This window comes from Gorilla gorilla, chromosome X (assembly GCF_029281585.2).
Source record: "Gorilla gorilla gorilla isolate KB3781 chromosome X, NHGRI_mGorGor1-v2.1_pri, whole genome shotgun sequence".
Classification (NCBI taxonomy): domain Eukaryota; kingdom Metazoa; phylum Chordata; class Mammalia; order Primates; family Hominidae; genus Gorilla; species Gorilla gorilla.
This window is the reverse complement of record NC_073247.2, coordinates 165,749,959-165,769,287: the sequence shown is the minus strand read 5'-3', so window position 1 is coordinate 165,769,287 and position 19,329 is coordinate 165,749,959. Positions and strand designations below refer to the sequence as shown.

At 45.2% G+C, this 19,329-nt stretch overlaps 1 protein-coding gene across 4 annotated transcripts in view; it reads left to right on the top strand.

The window, feature by feature from the left end:
- MECP2 (methyl-CpG binding protein 2) overlaps nucleotides 1-19,329 on the top strand; it is a 75,768-nt gene that overhangs the window by 22,115 nt on the left and 34,324 nt on the right. The window contains exons 2-4 of one of the 4 annotated variants that reach the window (XM_019019334.4): nucleotides 16,787-16,910; nucleotides 17,467-17,566; nucleotides 18,055-18,368. The exons of 2 other annotated variants lie outside the window; for them this stretch is intronic. The gene's annotated coding sequence lies outside the window, so the exon portion shown is untranslated. Of the gene's footprint in view, nucleotides 1-16,786; nucleotides 17,567-18,054; nucleotides 18,369-19,329 lie in introns of all 4 variants that reach the window. One more of the 4 variants, XM_063703008.1, reaches the window with a different exon arrangement.

Below are 19,329 nucleotides of genomic sequence, written 5' to 3'. Positions count from 1 at the left end.
CTTTTCTTAGACTCTGTCACCTGCTTAAAATCCTTGCTAGGATTTAATCTACTTCATATTCAAACCTTGGCTTGCTTATATAGCTCTTTGTTTTGCCCACCATTTCTAGTTGCCTTTTTATTTTGTTTACTATTCCTCCTTGATTATGTTGTAAAATGCTATTAGCAGTGCTGTTTATTTCGTACGATTCGGCTTTTTCCCCACGGAAGACCTTTCTCTTGGAAGGCCTCTGCCCTTCTGCAATCTGGGCAAGTATCTGCTCTTTGATTTAAGGTTGCATATACAGCTGTACCTGGACCTTCTCCTCACTGGGCTCTTGGGTTGGAGCCCGTGTCTTAAAACCCATATCTTCCTTTTACATGGTTTACTCCCTCGTTTTCTGGACTGCATCCTTAAATAATGTGCTCAGATAGAGTGCATGGGGAGTAAACTGTAGTGGATACCGTTGTCACCTACCCCATATCCATTTCTTCTTTGCCCGTTCCTAACAGAATCCTGATATTACTCACCTTTCTACCTTATTCCCAACTTCAGAAAGGATCCTTAAGTCATTCCACACATTGCATTCCTTTGGCAACTGTTACTGGTCAAGGATGGACACACGATCTAAGTTGGTTCACTCAGACTGAAGGGAAGGACTTCCATGGCACGTTCAGGGAAGACTTTCTCTTTTTCTCTCACTGGAGTAAGTGAGAAAGGTGTTGCTGGGGGCTCTTCTGTAACCTCAGACTGAGGGACAAAGCCTGAGGATAAAGCCTGCTCACCAAGGAAGGCGGAGCAGAGAAACGGGAAGAACCTGGGTCTTGATGCCGTTGCTTAGCTGGTGATTGCACTGTGGCTGGGGCCTGTCCTACCTGAGCTAGGGACTCAGATAGGATGGACTTTCTTACTGAATGAGCCAGCTTCAGTTTTCTTTTCTGTTACTTGTAACCAAAAGCATTGTAACAGATAGGTCTTCTGAGTCACTGCATGCCTGAAATACCTTTCTTCTACTCTTACACTTTATTGGCTGAGTATAGGGTTCCAAGTTGAAAATCATTTTTTCTCCTAACTTTGGAGGCATCTCTTCTAGTATGCAGAGTAACAAATGCAACAAATGCCTGATGCCAATCTTATTATGGTTCTTTTGTAGGTGCCCTTCTTTTCTCTTCCTTCCCTGGAAGTTTTTAGGATTTCGTCTCCTTATTTTTAGTGTCCTGAAATCTCATGAGAATATGTCTAGAGTTGTGTCTTGTTCACTCGTTGTACTGTGGTCATTCAATCTGAATACTTTTGTCAACTCTTTTTTTTAAAAAAAATTACTAATTTACATGCTTTCATTTTCTCTATGGGGACTACTGTTTAACTTTGGACCTCTTATATTGGTCCTCTGTCTTCTCTCATATTTTTCATTTATTGGGCGGTGGGGGGTGCTCTGAAGTTTGGAAGATCTCCTGCATTTATTTTCTTTTTCCTTTTTTCTTTTTTTTTGAGGCAGAGTCTTGCTCTGTCACCCAGGCTGGAGTGCAGTAGCCTGATCTCGGCTCACTGCAACCTCTGCCTTCCAGGTTCAAGCAATTCTGCCTCTGCCTCCCACGTAGCTGGGATTACAGACCTGCACCACCACGCCCGGCTAATTTTTGTATTTTTAGTAGAGATGGGGTTTCACCATGTTGCCAGGCTGGTCTCCAACTCCTGACCTCAAGTGATCCGCCCGCCTCAGCCTCCCAAAGTGGTGTGAGCCACCGCACCCAGCCTCCTGACTTTATTTTCTATCCCTTCTGTTAAATTCTTTATTTCAGCCAAACCTTTTTTTTTTTTTTTTTTAACTTACTGTGAAGCCTGTGTGCCTACTGCCTAGATTAGACAATTGTTAACATTTTGGCGTATTTTCCTGGTCTGTATAGATAGGGTGCATTTTTATACCTTTTTGCTCACCATTTAAAAGGAACTCACAGATGTCACGACATTTCACCCCTAAGTACTTCAGTATACATCTCCTAAAAATAAGGACATTTTCCAATATAAGCACAATACCCCGATCACATCTTTAAAAGTTAACAATAATTCTCTAATGTTATCAGGCACCCACTTTAAATTCAGATTTCCTCCAAATGTCTCTTATCGCTGTTGAGGGGCTCCAAAGCAATTAAGATTTATACATTGCATTTGAATATGCTTCCTTTGTCTCTTATTTATTTATTTATTTTATTTTGAGACAGAGTCTCGCTGTCTCCCAGGCTGGAGTGCAGTGGTGTGATCTCAGCTCACTGCAACCTCCGCCTTCCAGGTTCAAGCGATTCTCCTGCCTCAGCCTCCCAAATAGCTGGGATTACAGGTACGCACCACCACGCCCAGCTAACTTTTTTGTATTTTTAGTAGAGACAGGGTTTCTACTAAACCACGTTGGCCAGGCTGGTTTTGAACTCCTGACGTCAAGTGATCTGCCCGCCTCGGCCTCCCAAAGTTCTAGGATTATAGGCGTGAGCCACCAAGCCCAGCCCCTTTGTCTCTTTTAACAAGAACAGCCTACCCACCTCTCCTTCACTTGTGATACTGACTTTTTGAAGCAGTCAGCCCAATTGTCATCTAGAAGGGCCAACATTTTAAGATACATATTTTTAGAGACGGCGTGTCACTATGTTGCCTAGGCTGGCCTTGAACTCCTGGCCTCAAGTAATCCTCCTGCCTCAGCCTCCCAGATAGCTGGGACTGCAGGCTTGTGCCACCACGACTAGCTGGCCCACATTTTAGATGTCTCTCTTTTCTTGTGATATAATTTAACTTGTTTGTCCATATATATTACTTGTAAACAAGAAGTTAGGTCTACAGGCATGTTCAGGTTAAACATTTTGGGCAAGAATATTTCATAGGCAGTACTGTGTACTTCATATAGCATCAGCTCACCAGGCACTTAATGGTTGGTTACCCTGTGGTTTGTGATGCTATGTTTTAACACTTGATTAAAGAAGGAGGTGACTGCCAAATCTCCCCATTGTAGACATACAGTTTTCCTGTGGTAATTGATATATAATCTGTGATGTGATGCTTTGGCACCATACAAATATCCTATTGCCCAACAGCCATTTGCATAATGATTTTAGCATTCATTGATCCTTGCCTGAAACCATTATTACATTGGGGGTTGCAAAATGATAGTTTTTTTAATTGTCACCTCTTCTACATTTAGTACTGTCATTCCTCTATAATGAATTTTTCCTCATCAAATAAGGGGGCATTATATTTCCTCCTAAAAAGACAGTATAGATGCTTAATCTTTGCCTTTATTACATTTCAGAGTAAGGAGTTGGTAGAATAATCACCTCAAATGGTGGGGCAAAATATTTGCTGTTGTGTTTCCTTTTCTCTTTCATGTCAATATGGACTCATAGGGATTTATTTATTAAATGTTTTACAATTCAAATTGGGTCAACAAGAGTCCCTTCATGTTGGTTCCTATATTCTCCTGGCATACCCTCATTAATTAGTCTTTGAGCAATTTCTTGTTTTCTGGCACAAGATATTCCATCCCAATATGTGCTTTTCCTGTCCTAGAACTGATTCCAAGGAGCTCTGGTTCCTTTTAGTGGCAACGGTATTTAGAATCCAACATGTGGGTACTAAATGTGCTGATTCTTACTGGGGTAACATTATATCTAGGCACTTTCAGAGGACATCGCTAGAAAATATATTCAGTTTTTATTTTTTATTTTTAATTTTTTTGTAGAGACAAGGTCTCACTATGTTGCCCAAGCTGGTTTCGAACTGAGCTCAAGCGATCCTCCCACCTCAGCCTCCCAAAGTGCTGGGATTACATCTGTCAGGGCAAACTGCTGGTAAATATTTTCACAAAAGAAAAATAAAAAAAACCAAAGTGCTGGGATTACAGATGTGAGCCACTGTGCCCTCAATTTTTTTTTAAGTCATGAATACATAATGATGTCTTCTATGGCAATTTAACATTACAGGGTTCTTCCTTAACTTTTTTTTTTTTTTTTTTTTTTGAGGCAGGGTCTTGCTCTATTGCCCAGGCTGGAGTGGTGCAGTGGTACAATCCTAATTCACTGCAGCTTCAAATGCCTAGGCTTCAAACAATCCTCCTCCCTCAGCCTCCCGAGTAGCTAAGACTACAGGTGCATATCACCATGCCCAGCTAATTTTTAAAAATTTTTTGTAGAGATGGGGGTCTCGTTGCGTTGCCCAGGCTGGTCTCGAACTCCTGGCCTCAAGTGATCCTCCCATCTCGATTTCCCAAAGTGCTGGGATTACAGGTGTGAGCCACCACGCCTGGCCAACTTTTATTTGATCTGTATATATCTTTTCCTTACACTGAAAATGTTGGGTCTTACTAATGTTAACATAGTTACTTATTTGCTTTATCTTGTAATAGACATAAAATTACAAAATTATAATACCAATATTACGATAAGTAGCTGGGCATGGCGGCGCTCGCCTGTAGTCCCAGCTACTCAGGAAGCTGAGGTGGAGGGACTGCTTGAACCTAAGAGTTTGAAGCTGCAGTGAGCTGTGGTTGTGCCACTGTACTCCTACCTGGACAACAGAGTGAGTGGGGGGAAAAAAAAGGAATAATGGAAGACCCAGAGAAAGCCCCAAATATTTAAAAATTAAACAATACACTTTGCAGCTTCCTCACTCTCAGCCTTCATAGAATTGAAGAGAGTTAGGGCCTTGCACTAGATTAGGCTTTGCCTTAAGGAAATGTTGTGTTTGATTTGATCTTTTATCCAGCCCATTAAAACTTTCTTAACGTTTATTAGTAATAAGGCTATTTCACTTTCATATCATTTGTGTGTTCACTAGAGTAGCACTTTTAGTTTCCTTCAAGAACTTTGATTCACAACTTGGCTAACTTTGGTACAAGAGGCCTAGCTTTTGGCTTCTCGGCTTTCAACATGCCTTCCTCACTAAGCAGTGAGGAAGGTTTTGGTTTTCGGTTTAAAGAGAAAGACATATGACTCTTCCTTTTACTTGAATGCTTAGAGGCCATTGTAGGGTTATTAATTGGCCTAATTTCAGTATTGTCTTGTCCAAGGGAATAGGGAGGCCCAAGGAGAGAGAGAGAGATGGGGGAACAGCTAATTGGTGGAGTAGTCAGAATATACACATTTATCACTTAAGTTTGCCATCTTTTCTTTTTCTTTTTTTTTTTTTTTTGAGACAGTCTTGCTCTGTCACCCAGGCTGGCATGCAGTGGCATGATCTCAGTTCACTGCAACCTCTGCCTCCCGGGCTCAAGCAGTTCTCCTGCCTCAGCCTCCCGAGTAGCTGGTATTACAAGCGTGCGCCACCATACCCAGCTAATTTTTATATTTTTTAGTAGAGACAGGGTTTGCCATGTTGGCCAGGCTGGTCTCGAATTCCTGACCTCAAGTGATCCACCTGCCTCGGCCTCCCAAAGTGCGGGGATTACAGGCGTAAGCCACTGCGCCTGGCCAAGTTTGCCACCTTTTTTATTTTTTTTATTTTTTGAGACGGAGTCTCACTCCATCACCCAGGCTGGAGTGCAGTGATGCAATCTCGGCTCACTGCAGTCTCTGCCTCCTGGATTCAAGCGATTCTCCTGCTTCAGCCTCCCGAGTAGCTGGGACTACAGGCATGTGCCAGCACGCCCAGCTTGTTTTTTGTGTTTTTAGTAGAGACGGGGTTTCACCATGTTGGCCAGGCTGGTCTCCAACTCCTGATCTCAGGTGATCTGCCTGGCTCAGCCTCCCAAAGTGCTGGGATTACAGGCGTGAGCCACCCCGCCCGGCCAAGTTTGCCATCTTCTATGGGTGCAGTTTGGGGTGCCGCAAAATGATGATAGTAGTAACATCAGAGAGCATTGATCACAGATCACCATAACAAATATAATAATGAGAAATTTGAAACATTGTGAAAATTACCAAAATGTGACAGAGACGTGAAGTAAGCACATGCTATTGGAAAAATGGCACTGGTAAACTTGCTTGATGCAGGGTTGCCACACACCTGTAATTTGTTAAAAACTCAGTATCTGCGAAGTACAGTAAAGCAAAGCACAATCAAATGAGGTGCGCCTGCATATTACAACCAAGAGGCTTTTCGCAGAAACACGAGTGTGCTTCAACATTCAAAAATCAGTTGGTGTAATTCACCACATTAAGATAATAAAGGAGGCCGGGTGCGGTGGCTCACACCTGTAATCCCAGCACTTTCAGAAGCCGAGGTGGACAGATCACTTGAGGCCGGGAGTTTGAGAGCAGCCTGGCCAACACAGTGAAATCCTGTCTCTACTAAAAATAGAAAAATTAGCCGGGCAGGGTGGCACGCACTTTTAGTCCCAGCTATTCGGGAGGCTGAGGCAGGAGAATCCTTGAAACCAAGAGGCGGAGGTTGCAGTAAGCTGAGATCACGCCAATGCATTCTAGCCTGGGCAACAGTGAGACCCAGTATCAAAAAAAAAAAAAAAGATAATAAAGGAGAAAAACCATATAGTCTATTCAATAAATACAGAAAAAGCATCTGACAAAATTCAGTGCCCTTTCATGATAAAAATTCAGCAGATTAGAAATAGAGGAAGTGCATGTATGAAAGAGCTACAGGTAGATTGTACTTAATTGTGAAATATTGAACATGTTACTTCGAAAATCAGGAAAAAGGCAAAGATGTCCACTCTAACCACTTCTATTCAACATTATACTAGAGGTCATAGCCAGTATAATGAGGCAAGAAAAAAGATAAGAGGCGTTAATATTTAAAGGAAGTAAAACTGTTTCTATTTGTAGGTAATGTAGAAAATGTGAAAGAAACTATCAGAACCTGCTAGAACTAAAAAGTGAATTCAGCAAGGTCTCAGGGTACGAGATCATTATTCAAAAACTAATCAGAAATGAAATTTCAAATGCAATATCGTTAGGAATAATTTAATAAGAAATGTACAAGATTTACACGCTGAAACTGAAAATGTTGCTGAAAGAAATTAAAGACCTAAATAAATGGAATGTTGTACCATGTTCATCAGCTGAAAGACTAAGTGTCTTTACAATGTCAGTTCTCCCTTCATTGAACTGTAGATTCATAACCCCAGTCATAACTGCAGGGGTTTTTTTGTAGAAATTGATTCTAAAATGTATATGGAAGCTGGGCACGGTGGCTTATGCCTGTAAACCAGCACTTTGGGAGGCTGAGGCAGACAGATGACTTGAGGTCAGGAATTTGAGACCAGCCTGGCCAACATGGTGAAACCCCGTCTCTACAAAAAATACAAAAATTAGCCAGACATGGTGGCACACACCTGTAATCCCAGCTACTTGGGAGGCTGAGGCATGAGAATCACTTGAACCCGAAGGTGGAGGTTGCAGTGAGCCAAGATCATGCCACTGCACGCCCGCCTGGGCAACAGAGTGAGACTTTGCCTCAAATAAATAAATAAATAAAACATATATGGAAATGCAAAGGACCTAGAACATCCAAAGTAAACTTGAAAGAGAACAAAATTAAGGGGCTTATGTGATGTGACTTTATAGTCATTTGATTTTTAACAGAGGCACCAGAACAGTCCGGTGCGGGAAAGAAAAGTCTTTTAGCACGTGCTGGATGATAGCAAATGACATCCATACCAGACAAAAATGAACTTTGACCTTACCCTAAATATTAGTTTCTTAGAGTTGCCACAAACTAGGTGGCTTAAAACCACAGAAATTTGGCTGGGTGTGGTGGCTGACGCCTGTAATCCTGGCCTTTGGGAGGCCGAGTCGGGCAGATCACCTGAGGTCAGGAGTTCAAGACTAGCCTGGCCAACGTGGTGAAACTTTGTCTCTACTAAAAATACAAAAAACTTAGTCAGGTGTAGTGGTGCACACATATAATCCCAGCTAGCCAGGAGGCTGAGGCAGGAGAATTGCATGAACCTGGGAGGTTGCACTGAGCCAAGATTGCACCACTGCACTCCAGCCTGGGTGACAGAGTGAGACTCCGTCTCAAAACAAAGCCACAGAAATTTGCTGTCTCATAATTCCAGAGTCTAGAAGTCCAAAATCAACTGTCAGCACGGCCATGGTCTCTGTGAAACCTGTAGGGGAGTCCTTCCTTGCCTCTTCCTAGCTTCCAGTGGTTGGCAACCTTTGGCATTCTTTGATTTGCAGCTGCATTTCTTCAATATCTGTCTTCCTCATCACACAGCATTCTCCATGTATGTCTCTGTCTTTACATGGCCTCCTTCTTGTAAGAACAACAGTAATATTGGATTGGGGCCTGCCCTACTCCAGTGTGACCTCACCTTAACTAATTACACCTGCAACAACGCTGTTTCCAACTAAGGTCTCAGTGTGAGGTACTGAGGGTTAGGACTTCAACATATCTTTTTTGGGGGACATAGTCCAACCCATGACACTACCTCACACCATACATAAAAATTAATTCATGAGAGATTATAGACCTAAATGTTTTAAAAGCTAAAAATATAAAGCTTCTGCAAGAAAAGATAGGAGAAGATCTGTGCAGTCCAAAGAATAAGATTTTTTTTAAACACAATTTCACTCTGTTGCCCAGGCTGGAGTGCAGTGGTGCGATCTCAGCTCACTGCAACCTCTGCCTCCCGAGTTCAAGCAATTCCCATGCCTCAGCCTTCCAAGTAGCTGGGATTACAGGTGTGCGCCACCATGCCTGGCTAATTTTTGTATTTTTAGTAGAGGCAGGGTTTTGCCGTGTTGGCCAGGCTGGTCTCAAACTCCTGACCTCAAGTGGTCTGCCTGCCTCGGCCTCCCAAAGTGCTGGGATTACAGGTATGAGCCACCGTGCCAGGCCAAAAAAAGATTTATTAGGATACATGAAGCAATAACTATTAAAAGAAAAAATAAATTGGACTTCATTAAAATTTAAAACTTTTGGTCCTCAAAAGATACCATTAAGAAAATGAAAAGACAGAGCTGGGCGTGGTGAGGCTTGCCTGTAGTCACTACTGGGTACTTGAGAGGCTGAGGCAGGAGGATCACTTGAGCCCAGGAGTTCTAGGCCAACATAGGCAATATAGTGAGACAGTGTCTCTTAAAAAAAAAAAAAAGAAAGAAAAAACAAAAGAAAATAGGCTGAGAGCTGTGGCTCATGCTTGTAATCCCAGCACTTTGGGAGTACAAGGCAGATGGATTGCTTGAGCTCAGGAGTTCAAGACCAGCCTGGGCAACATAGCGAAATCCCGTCTCTACAAAAGATACAAAAAATTAGCCAACCATGGTGGCATGCACCCGTAGTCTATAGTCCCAGCTACTCGGGAAGCAGAGGCAGGAGGATTGCTTGATCCCAAGGAGGTCAAGGCTGCAGTGAGCTGAGGTCGCGCCACCGCACCCCAGCCTGGGTGACTGAGTGAGACCCTGTCTCAAAGAAAATGAAAAGACAAGTCCACCAAGAAAACAGTTGAGACCAGTCATAGAAAAAATAGAAAGTCATATATCTGACAAAGGATTTGTATTCAGAAGAATTCCTACAACTCAGTAATAAAAAGACAACCTGATTTTTAAAGGGTGAAAATATTTTAATGGATACTTTTTTTTTTTTTTGAGACAGTCTCACTGTGTCACCTAGGCTGGAGTGCAGTGGTGCCATCATACATAGCTCACTGCAGACTCGAACTCCTGGGCTCAAGTGGTCTTCCTGCCTCAGCCTCCTGCGTAGCTAGGACTGCAAGCATGTGCCACTATGCCTGGCTAATTTTTAAATTTTTTGTAGACATGGGCTGGTGTCTCTGTGTTGTCTAGGCTGGTCTCGAACTCCTGGACTCAAGTGATCCTCCCACCTCTGCCCCCCAAAGTGCTGGGCCACCACGCCTGGTGTGGTGTCACCAGACATGAGCCACCATGCCCTGCCTGATACTTTTCTTTTATCATCTGTTTATTTCTTGTTTATGGGTGTTTCTGTTCTGATTTTATGACTATTCTATATTCTAAGATTTCTCTGAGAATATTATTTGTTTCCTCTAAGGACAGACTTGGTCTCTCTTCCATGGGGCTGGTTCTTGAGCCGCCAGGGATGGGGAGAGGACCTGGGTAGCTGCCGCGCTGCCCCTTCTCTGCTGTGGTGGAGTGTCCCGTTGCCTGCGGGGTCTCTCTCTGAAGGGTGGTTTGGAGAAGTTCTGTGGAGGCGAGGCAGGGGTCAGCTCTTGCCCCATGGACCCTCAGAGACTGGGAAAAGGTAGGCATCACCTGGGCTGCTGCCAGCCACATCAAGAGCCTTTGGGTGGGGGTGGGGGGGGCCGGGGAAGGGAAGGTTCTAGCTGTTGATTTAGAAAAGACCCATTGATTTCTTGCCTGAGGGAAGAAGTGGCACCTTGCCACTCCAAGTTTGCTCTGCTCACCAGCCCCAACAGCATCAGCCTCACCTGGGAGCTTATTGAAGGTGCCCTGCCCCAAAGCTTGTGGGTCGGGATCTGGCAGTCAGCGGCCCCCAGGTGTTGCACACATGACAGCACTGCTTGCCCCTCCTCTCGTCTGGTCTGGTCTGGTCTGGTCTGGTCTGGTCTGGTCTGAGAGCTTCTTTGGGGCTCTGACAGGTATACAGGCTCTCATCTGTTCTACGGCTCTCTTGTAGTACATTCCTCTCTGTTCCATTAGTCAACATGTTCCTGCCTACTTCCAGCATCTAGAAATTTGCTGAGTGTATCTTATCCGTTCAGAGGTCCTCTCCTGCTATTGCCTCTGTTAGAAATTTCTTCCCTTTCATATGTCTGTACTTCGGTTTCTTTGAGGTTTGAAGGGTCAAGTGGCAATTACATGTAGGCAGTTGGCCATCCTCTGGTGAAGGCTTTAAAGCCCAGGAATAACAAGATCCATTATGTCTAAAACTAGCAAAAACCCTACCTGTCACATGGTGAACTGAATTAGAGGTGATGGGGACAGAAGCCAGATTGGAGTGAGTGGAAGGTGAGGGAGTGGAGATTGGGTATAGACAACTCTCTTTAAGAAGTTTTGTTGTGATGGTGACCAGAAAAATAGGAGTGGGGTAGAGGGGGATAAGGGTGTTTTTCACGTGGGTGAATAGTAGAGCATGTTTACATCCTTCTGGGAATGGGTCAGGAGAGAGGGGAGCATGAGAAGGAGGAAATGGGGACCTGGAGGAGCAGACTCCTTGTGTGGAGGGGGGAAGCGGCATCTAGAGCTGTTGCAGGAGGCGGGCTTTGAGTAAATGCTTCCTCTTTGGTAAAGACGGGGAACGGGAATGGTAGAAGTTGCATGGACCCTTTGTTAAAGCTCAGAAGCTGAGCGAGAATTAGAGCTTAAGTTTATAGAGTAGTCAGAATAAAGTACCCCTAACTGTATTCTTGCACAGTGCAGGAAGCCAGGGGTCTGAAATCAAGATGTTGCGGGGCTCCATTCCCCCCAGAGCCTCTAGCATGGGATCCTTCCTTGCCTCTTCCAGCTTTTGGTGGCTGCCTGGCAGTCCTAGACTTTCCTTGGCTTGCAGTTGCATTGCTCCATTCTCTGCTTGTGTCTTCACATGGCCTTCTCTGTGTCCCCGTATTCTTCTCTGGATGCTTGTCACTGTATTAGGCCCACCCTAAATCCAGGATGATCTCATATCAAGATCCTTCGCTTAATTACAGAAGCAAAGACCTTCCAAATAAGGTCAGAGCCACAGGGTCTGGGGGTTAAGACGTACACCTAACTATTCGGGGCTACCATTGAACCCCTGTAGAAGCCTGTCCATTTCCAGGGTAGCAGAGCCCAAGGAAGGGCCAGAAGTCCCCCCAAAACAGTTGTTTGCATTCACCAGATTCTAAGCTATAAGCAGATGGGCAGTGGCAGTCAGTCCTAATCCATATACCATTGGCAACAATAGTTTAGTTCACTGTAGACATAATGAGATGCTTATCTTCTGCTAAGTAGTCCTCATGGTAACAGCCATATTACTCCTGGCTTTGAGTGACAGCGCTGTGCTCTTGTCTGGTGCCCATATACTTCAGCAGCTGGAAACAAGACAGTGCTCATGATTCCCCGGAAAGTTTCTGTAGTTAAAATCAAGTGATCTCTTGAGTCTATTCTAATATTTGTCTGTACCATGTTCTGTGACGAGACATGGAAACAAAACATTAAGAAGTGAAAGTATCTTTGATTATGCTCTTGAAGACAACTTTTTGTTTGTTTGTTTTGTTTGAGACGGAGTTTCACTCTTGTTGCCCAGGCTGGAGTGCAATGGTGTGATCTCGGCTCACTGCAACCTCCGCATTCCCGGGTTCAAGCGATTCTCCTGCCTCAGCCTCCCAAGTAGCCAGGATTACAGGCATGCACCACCACGCCTGGCTAATTTTTTTTATTTTAGTAGAGACGGGGTTTCACCATGCTAGTCAGACTGGTCTCGAACTCCTGACCTCAGGTGATCCGCCTGCCTCTGCCTCCCAAAGTGCTGGGATTACAGGCGTGAGCCACCGTGCCTGGCCGAAGACAACTTTTTAAAGATGCATATGCTCTGGGCTGGGTGCGGTGGCTCACACCTGTAATCCCAGCACTTTGGGAGGCCGAGGCGGGCGGATCACCTGAGGTCAGGGGTTCAAGACCAGCCTGGCCAACATGGTGAAACACCGTCTCTACTAAAAGTATAAAAATTAGCCGGGTGTGGTGGCGGGTGCCTGTAATCACAGCTACTCAGGAGGCTGAGGCAGGAGAATCGCTTGAACCCCAGAGGCGGAGGTTGCAGTGAATTGAGACTGTGCCACTGCACTCCAGCCTGGGCGACAGAGTGAGACTTGGTCTCAATAAATAAAATAAAATAAAGATGCATATATGCTCTGAAGGCTGGCTACATTTTATTCTTTCTCAAACAACTTTTACAGTGGATGGTGCTGTAAAAGTTGTTTAGCTCTGGTCATTTTATCTTTTTTTGTAATTTGCAAAAGGAGAGATCCTTTTCCTTTTCACTGCCTCTAATACCCAACTCCAATACTCCTTTGACCTCACAGGCACTTAGAATCCATCAGTGGCTCCATCTTTTCTCAGACTTCACCTCCTTCGTATCCTTATTCCTCTCCTTTGTAGCTTCAGTGCCAGGCAGACGTCGTTACTCCCTGGCACACTACCTCAGCCCTTCAGCACTTTCTTGTTTTGTTATATTCAGTCGACAAAGCCCCAGCCTCATGAAATTCAGTCATGTCTGCCCCATGCCTGCTCCGTCCTGAAGCTGAATGTGACTCCTTCATTGATTCCCCCTTTAAGTTCACGTCTACCCCAGGTAAACTTCTTGCCGCCAAGCCCACCTGCATACTGCAGTTCCCCGGTCTCTCCTAGCCCCTCCCACCCTCCTCATCAGCTGTCACACCTCCTTGCAGCTGATATCTTAGTTCCTAGAGAGCACAGAAGCAAGCTCAAGAGAGTGTCTACAGGCCAGCGTCTACTCCTTCGCTCTGCCTCCCTCATGCTGTCAACGGAGCGCCTGTCCCAGGCCCTCGCTCCTGTTCTAAGGCATCTCTCCAGTCCTCTACTGCACTCTCCCCCATCAGAGATTCCTCCCTCGCCTGCCCTAGAAACTTGTTGCTACTTCTCCCACCTTGACAAAAGCTGCTCCCAACCCCCCACCTGTCTAGCATCTCTGTTTTCCTTTACCAGCAAGACTCCAGTCCCTGTCTCCACACCCTCTTCAACCTTCTCCAGTTGTTCCTTTGCTGCCACAGCTCTGCCAAGCTGCTCCATGAGGTCTCCAGTGATGACCTTCATGTTGTTAAATCTGGGAGCTGCTTGTCACTTCTTTTCCCAGAGCTGTCGTCATCAGTTAACCCTAATACCCATACGAGGCAGTCCTTTCCCTGCCTTGAGTCTCTGCACTGATGTGCACCTTCTCAGTGCAAACCACAGCTTTTGTCTGTTTCTAGCTGAATACATGACTGACTGTGCTTATCTTAGCTGTCACCCCTGCTGGAGCAGAAGCTCCACAGGACAGGATTGTCTCCTTGATTCACAGATGTAGCTCAAGCTCCTAGAACAGTGCCTGGTGTCTATGGGTCCTCAGGAAGTCCTGGGTGAGTGTGTGAATGTCTGTCCTCCTCGGTCTTTTCTGTTTCGCATGTGATGTTGGAAGGCCTCAGGTTCAGGCTTTTCTTCTCCACCCTCACTCCCGAAGTGATTCCGTTCAGCCTCATGGCTCCCAAATTTATGTCTCCAGGCTGACTGGGTCACGGGAACTCCTTATCCTCCCTAGACCTTCTCTTTCCCTGGTCTTCTCCTTTCCAGTATACAGCAACTCCAACTCCTGCTCCTCAGGCCAGAAACCTGGCGCTGGTTACCTCATTTGTTCACAAATACTGTTACTCCACCTGCAAGATGGATACAAAATGTCATGAGTTCCCCTGCCTCCCTGCCCCCACCCTGGTCCAGGTGTCCAGCTTCCCTGCCTCTGCCCTTGCCCCCTGGTTCTTTGTTTAGTCCTGCAATATTGTGCTCTTCTGTTCAGAACCCTCCAGTGGGTCCCTGCTCTCTCAGAGTCACAGCCCAACAGGATCACCTCTCTTGCCACTCTCCCACCACTCATGCACTGCGGCCTCACTGGCCTCCTGCTTCCTCCCTGGACTCTCCAAGTACGCCCCTGCCTCAAGGCCTTCACCTCTCCTCTGCCCTCTGTCCCCGGTATCACACATGTCTGCTCAAGTGTCACCTTCCCAGTGTGGCCTTCCCCGAGCACACCCGTGTCTGTAAATCAGGCAGCCTGCCTCTGCCCCACCAGTTCCCCCTGCCTAGCATAGGACTTGTCACCATCTGCCACAAGCTGTGTTACTGCTTGGTTTTGTTTGTGCTCTCCCACTCCCCTCCCCTCCCTCCCTCTCCCCACCCCTATAGAATCTGAGTCCCATGAGGACAGAGATTTTTTTTTTTTGCCTCTTCCTCAATATATCCCCAGTGCCTAGAATCATGCATATTTTAATTTATTGAGTGAATTAACAAATAAATTCTGCAGTGGGACATTGCCCTAAGGTTTTGTCTTATAAGAGGGACAGAAGAACATGCAGCCTGCTCTGCTGTTGGCTCCTTAGCTTCTCCATGGCTAACAGGAACAATATTGTTTATGAGATAATCAAAGCCATAGTCATGAGTTAGAAGGTACATATAAAGGCAAATATGTGGAGATTGAGTTACTTTGGCGGGGGCGGAGGGGTGTGTAGTTATCTGAAAACATGGAACAAATCAATGAGAGTCTAAAGAGCACCCACATATTTGCCCCTCTTTTAAAACATACCTCCTTTATGAGTGTAGAATTTAACAGCACAGTTTCCCAGTGCAGCTTTGCGAAACAAGAGAAATGAATTTTAAAGGCTGTCAGGTGCCTTTGCAATCTGTGGCTTAGTATTTGTGTAACAACATTTGTGTTTTGCCAACAGATGTACTGCTTAAAGTACCCATGAGAATGGCCTCTGTGGTTTTCTACTTTCTCAGATGGAACCTTGGGAACTGATTATTGAGAAGAGGCTGACACTGCCCACCTCAGCTCCCAGGCAGGCTTCAGGGCCTTGGTTACTACTCCTTTGGGCCCTCACTGACCCTTGCAGACGTCTTTTGCAACCTCTGTAGCCAGAAGGGACAACCGCTTTCTGGCATGTTGCTCTTTCCCTAATGGCTTTATGAGCTTCTTGAACACCAAAGCATGTGTGACTTCCTCACGCCTTCCCCTGTATAGTATAGCACCCCTAACTGTATGTGTAAGGAGAAGGAGTGAGCAATTGATGGCGTCCCCCTGGATCTCCAAGGGAATGGGAAGGGGCAGGGTTTCTGGATTCAGTCATGTGGAATCTGGTTGTTGGTGTCTAAATGTGCCTGTTACTTGTGCTCAATGTCCAGGTTCACCAGGAGGCTTAGCCTGCTCATTTCCCTGCTAGTAGCTATATTTTGGGAGAGCATTTTTTATGCTCTAATTGAACTTTGTGGGTCTCAGCAATTTGAACAATGTTTTGTTTTTCTTCTGGTCAGGTTACAAAGGAAAGAAAAGGAATCTGGTGTTGTAGGAGGTGGTGTGTTGTGTAATTACTTGTTTTTTTTTTAAGTTTTTTTTTATATTTTTGCAAGAAGGCAAGTTTTCTTTGAATAAATAATGCTGGGAGCTTATCACATAGAAGGCATATGTGTTGTACTCAGTACATTCTGAATTATCTGGGTTTATTTTTATCTCTTGAATTCACTTATAAACAATTCAAAGGCTGCTTTTTTAGCTAACAGAAATAGGAAGAGAATCTCAGAATCTGTTTTGTCATTTTTTCAATGGGTTGAGTTATAGTGATTATGCTAACTCGGTGGAAAAGCAGTGTAGTGAGTAAACCCCACATACGGCATATCATGAACATTTTGTTGCGTTTTTGGCTTCTGACCATCTTCATACCTTTTTTTGTGTTAAAAGTCTCCCCATTGTGTATATCTTAGTAAGAGGCAGGTGGACCCTAGTTTCTACCTAAGAAAACCTGAAGATGGGGTTGGGGGCCTGTGGTGTACTTCCTTCTCATGCCGTCCATGACCACTGCAGTGGCTTTGTAAGGATCCAGGACCCAGGGCCCCCTCAGTGGGTGTCTTCCATTTCTCAAGATTGCCTCTTGGTTGTGAGATGACGGTTGCTGCTCTAGTCATTGCATCCACTCCTCCAGGTAGGAAGAAAGAGGTCATAGGGGAAAGGCAAAATGGCACTTGACATCTTAACTTCTAGGCCCATTCAATATTTCCATTTCCATCTTCACACCCATCATCTTGTCCTAGGGAACAAACAGCACCAGCAGCTCAGTAGCTATAACAGCAATTATTTATTTCTCACACATGGGTCTGGGTCAGCTGCAAGATGGGATTCAGATCTGTTCTCAAGCCTGTCGTTCCAGGACCCAGGAGGGAGAAGCAGCTGCCAGGGGAAGTCTCTTCGTAGGCGGAGGTCAGGAGTCCAAGAGGAGTGAGCAGAGTCACAGAAGCCTCTTAAAGCCTCTTCTTCCCCCATCCCATCAACACGTGAGCAAGCCCAGAGTCAGTGGGTGGGAGGTGTGCTCCGCCCATAGTCAGTAGAACAAGAGCAAGCTTGAAAGAGAACGATGAACAGGAGTGCGCTCGGCCACTGTCTCCTTAGCCATAACGTAGTCCCATGGTCTGCTGGGAAGCGGGGAATAACTCTCCTTAGCTGAGCACAGGGTCTCATTAGTAAGGCAGATGGAGAACATGGATGTTGGGGGACAACTGGCAGTGCCTGCCACAGGGGAATGGATATATTCCCTCCCCTTCCTCTCTGGAAACTAGGGGATGGCGATGAAGCCTAGGTTTGGCCAAACCCATTCTGCCTTCAGGGACTTTGACTCTTGAGGGACAGTGAGGGATTAGTCATGGTGGTGGCAGTTGAGTCACAAAACCAGCAATGGTGGCTAATGTCCAGTGATGACATGCAACAGCGCCCAGGGTGGGTGTCCCAACCAGCAGGTCCCTGCAGTATAACCTTGGCTGTGTTTGCAGTGGTGCAGCCTCTATTCCTGCTGCTTTTCTGAGCCTAGTTCTCTAGTTCTCTCTCCATTTCCAGATCTGCTGCCCAAGAACTCCTTTGTGATTGAATTTAACCAGAGTTGATTTCTGTTGCTTGAAACTCAGGACCTTGATGCAGTGTGCAGGGTCTGGGCAAGGTAAAAACACACTTTCATGATTTTGCCTCAAGTATAGTAGATGAGCTTAGGCTTTTTGAGCCAGGTAGCCTTGGGATTAATTCTCAGCTCTTGCACCTAGCAGGTGACCTCAGCAATCAAGTCACTTGCCCTCCTTGAGCCTCAGTGTTGCCCTCAGTTAAACATTGCTCTCGTGTGTTGCTGAGCATTCAATGAGATTGTATATAAAGTGATCATTGTGAAGGTATTGGGACATAATATGGGAAAGTGTCCTGGTCTAAGCTTTTGATTGGCTCTCCATCATTTGGGTAATGGGATAGTGATTTAGCAGTACCATAGCAGCTCAAGGGGCCCTTCTGGAAAGGGTATGAGGAAGGTCAGGGACAAGTCTGAAATGAATCATCCTGGGCTTAATGCCTGTGACTGGGCAGTGGGTACAATTATCTCAGGCTAGTCAGTAGTCATTTATTGTGAGAATACATGGGCAGATTTTTTCATTTCCTTCTCAGTCTAGACTTGAATGCAAACAGTTCTTATTGCTAACTTACCACTAGTCACCACTAATGAACAAAGACTATGAACAGGAAATTCATAAAAGAAGAGATACAGATGGCCAATGAAGATAGGAAAAGAGTTCTGCCTGCTGGTAATCAAAGAGATGCAAACGAAAACAAAAATGATGCCTTTTCACCTACCAAATTTGTCAAGATTAAAAAGAAAGCAAAGAGCCAGCGTCAGCTGATGTTCATACCTGCACCTGCTCGGTAGCTTGCTAATGTTCTGCCTGCTCCACACGCCAGGCCAGCCTCCACGGCGCAGCCAGGTGAGGCCTTTCCTTGTATACAGGCACGTTTGGATTCACTGTTGCATAAGTGACACATGTGCATGCTTCACAATTCAGGAAGTGCAAACTCCAGAGTGATGCAAGGTCTGAGTGTCCCTGCTGCCCTGGTCTCCCAGCTGCCTAGGCCTCTCTTCAGGGAACGGCTGCATCCAGGGTCTTGTCTGTGTCTTTTGAGGTGTTCTATGTACACGCAGACACATCTAAACCTATTTTTATTTTCCCTGCACCTGCTTGGGCTACTGTAAGCTGTTAATTTTTTTTTTTTGTAGGAATTTGTCCATTTTGTCTGACTAGCATAAAGTTGTTCATGTTATAGTTTATACATTTGCAACATCTGTAATTGTGTCTGCTTTTTCATTCCTAGTGTTTGTTGTTTACTTGTACCTTCTCCCTTTTTTCCTTGTCTTGGTAAAAGTTCATTAGGTTCGTTGGTCTTACAAGAAGCAGACATGTAGGCATTATTGCCCTGTATTACTCTGTGTCTCTTTTCTAGTTCATTAAATTCTGCTTTTGCTTTTATCTTTATTATTTTTTCTATGGTCTTAGAGTACATTCTCTGTTTTTTGTTGTTGTTGTTGTTGTTTGTTTTTTGTTTTGAGAGAGAGAGTCTTGCTCTGTCGCCCAGGCTGGAGTGCAGTAGTGCAATCTCAGCTCACTGCAACCTCCACCTCCCGGGTTCAAGTGATTCTCGTGCCTCAACCTCCCGAGTAGCTGGGATTTACAGGCATTTGCCCCACACCCGGCAAATTTTTTATATTTTTAGTAGAGATGGGGTTTTGGCATGTTGACCAGGCGGGTCTCGAACTGCTGACGCCAGGTGCTCCACCCGCCTTGGCCTCCGAAAGTGTTGGGATTACAGGCATGAGCCACCACGCCTGGCCCTAACTTCTTAAGTTATAAATTTGGTTCATTGATTTTTCTACCCTTTTTTCAAATGTAA